Below are 3,393 nucleotides of genomic sequence, written 5' to 3'. Positions count from 1 at the left end.
AAGAATGCACCTATTTTGCGTTTTCCAATAAAAACAATTTCCTTAATTTAGAAGGGGTGGTCTAGATAAATAGACAGTAAGTTATAGCACTGCGACCGGTAGGTCTATTGTGCCAAGGGGTGGTATAGGATAACCTGTATACTGGAAATGTACAAAAACTGTAAATGAATGCATAAAATTAGGCTGGGTATAAAAAGTTCGGTTTCGCTCGCACTTAGACTCCAAAGACTATGGAACGATAGTACGATAGAAACCCTACCGATCTTGCTGCGAGTGCTCGTTACTTTGTTAACAAAACAATTAAAAGCTCAGTTATGCAAGACTTAGACTTGACTTGATTTGAAAATTGTATATCTGGCAAATAAGCAGCACGTGTATGTACATATGTATATAGTTACCTAAAAACAACTTAACATAGAAACTTGGAGAACTATAGATTTTTGATTTCTAAATTATATTTCTAAGTGCAAAGACATCCGTGAGAGAATTATGCTGCCACATAATTTTTTTCACATATTTTTAATAGAATTCCTCTAAATATGCCACACAATCATAATTTTTTGTATAAATGCAATTCATATGGCAATCGAAAAGCAAACATTCAAATAAAGTCAAAAAATAAAATAAAAACAATCACAATTTGATACGCTTGAATAAATTTATTTCAATTGTAATTTTTATCAAATTTTACCCCAATCAAAATAAACGGTTAAAATTTTGAGTCCACAAATATAAATTCTGAGGATAAAACAGAGGATAAAATGCAATAGATGACACGGAGAGTAATCGTTTCCTAGTTTCTAGGTAAGTCAAGTTAAGTCTAAAAGCGAAAGTACACAACGTCCATCGCGTCACCGGCACCGGCACCGTCACCGCCAATGTCAGCGTCAACGGTGCTTATAGGTTTTCGTTTTGGAATTCCACTTTATTTTTTTACCTACGACCGTTTTGGTATTTCGTGCTTTTCTCAACTTTTATAATTTACCTAGCTGTCCCGGTGAACTTCGTCTCGCCCAAAATAAATTTTTGTTTTGTGAAACTTTTTGTCCAACATTTTCAGCAACAATTCACCTCTACGATTGAAGAAGTTCTTGAAATTCTCCAATTGTGCAGCATTTCATAGCACCGGTAATCGCAAACCGAAATAAATTTGAAGAACTTTTCCTCATCACTCCCTGGCGGCAACAGTGATCCGGTTCTATAGTGGATCTGTCTTGGAAGCTGTATAGTATAGTTGGTGGCAATTTCAAAATGGATCCGTATCATTGTTCTACAGAAATGCAATATACATACATACACTTATTTCAGACGAAATACCTTAAAAGCTTAAACGCATAATAAAATTGGAAAATTACATCCATTGCACCAATCGTAACACTGGAGAGTTCAATATAATCAATGGTGCAATAGGTCGATTTAATCTGACATTGACGGCACCTTTTCTCACTTGGCGATTTTTAATAATAACTCGACTCCAGCGCCACCTGGCAGCACTTTTTTGCAATAGTATTGCTCTTACCGTTATCAATACATATTTGAAATATTAGCCAAATCGGATCACAAATGAGATTTTTAGTAATAACTCAACTACAGAGAAAATTTCCTGTTCAACTTTTATGAAAGCAACATTTCGGCGAATTAGGTTAATAAAATTATTTCAGTATAATTGTGGTAGATCTACCACAATTGTGGTAAAGTGGCAGCACTGGCTATAAAGCCGATAAAACAACAAAAAAATGAAGGAAAACGATTAATTTTTTTGATGGCTATAAAATGGATTTTTATTAAGTTACGGTCACTTCCATCTTATATATAGCTTCGTAAGGCCTAGTTATACCCTGCAGAAAAAAATTGTCAATTTATAAAAAATAACCTACTTGTAGTTAGTTTTTTTGCGGGATTTCTATAAAATATATAACTTGTAAGTAGCTACAAAAAGCTAATTTGAAACTAGTTGACAAGTAATGCAAGAGTAATGAAGAAGATTGTTTTCTTTAAACGCGTTTCTATTTAAATATCCTGCACTTCGCAGATACTTTTTCGAACTGAGGACAAATAAAAGGAAGATCGAAATTTCATATTATCATTTTGAAATTACGGCTGACAGAGTTGAAATATGGGACCGCAGAATATGTAAACAAATATGAAATGTATTAAAATAAATATAGTAAATAAAAATAAAATAAAAATAAAAATATAAAACATATTTTTTTTTTCCTAGTGATATTTTATGTCCAAAAGTAGTTAGTTACAAGTTAGTTACATCAAATGCAGGGGTAACCACCCTTGCCTACATCTAATGCAGAGGTAACCACTCTTGACTATTTCGCGGCCATCGCCATAGAAATATAGTTAGCTTTCGTCAAAGAAAATATACAGATAATAAGTGACTTTAAGCTACTTCCTAATCAACTTAAAGTTAGCTTATAGTTAGATCCACTTCCTGCAGGGTAGGGACAACAAGCAATCGAAAAAAGGCTGAAATAGTCAAATACAAATTACTAAAATCACAAAACGTCGATGTTCTTGTCTCATATAACAGAGAGGTAGAAATTAGAGCTCCTGTTAAAAGTCGACTATCCGGATGTTCGGTTAGTCGATAAGCAACTGTTTTGTCGAAAAGCAATTATTTGATTAACCGCTCGAGTTCGACTAACCGCCATCAACGAGTAGTCTGAAAATCGGCTGAAATTGATGGAATAGTGACAGTTGTTCACAATAAAATTATTGTTATGAACGCAGTTAAGGTTTGTCAATAAATATAATTTTTCAAAAAACGAAAAGTAAAGCTTTCTGAGCACTGGTCGTCCAATCGATACATCCATCATACAGCGATTAAATTTCCGCACCCTCGGTTGTGATATTCCAATTTATCCGGCGCCTAAGTATTCGACTAGAGTAGTATTTTCCCTTTGAGGTTGAAATTTTTGCGAAATTTTTTACAAAAACCTCCAAGTTAAAAGTTAAGAACCGTGCTGTAATAATTTCAGATACAATTTTTTAATAATTTGCTTTCTTTTCTTTTTTGAAACGTGTTTTGTGCATGTACGGCGAGACTTTTTACAATTTCGTCATATTTGATAGTTAACACTCAGATGATAACGCAACTAACGCACGACAAATGTGCAGGAAGACTAATATTTATTGCAGGAGAAAAACTAGCAAATAATACGACGGTTAGTCGATCAGTTCTTTTCTGAGCGGTTAGTTGAAAAAGTCGAATAGAAACGGTTAGTCGATTAAGTGAAACCACTTTTGCTAATCGATTAGTCGACTAGTCTCTAGCTCTAGTAGAAACCATCAAGGCACAGTTTATAGGATTTCTAAAAACTCTCAATAAATTATCCAAACAGATCCATAAGTTCATATGAAGCAAAGATTTAAAGAAGGTTT

Source organism: Rhagoletis zephyria, unplaced genomic scaffold (assembly GCF_001687245.7).
Source record: "Rhagoletis zephyria isolate East Lansing unplaced genomic scaffold, Rhagoletis_zephyria_1.1 Rzeph_scaffold_06601, whole genome shotgun sequence".
NCBI classification, from domain to species: domain Eukaryota; kingdom Metazoa; phylum Arthropoda; class Insecta; order Diptera; family Tephritidae; genus Rhagoletis; species Rhagoletis zephyria.
Note: the sequence above shows the minus strand (reverse complement) of the source record.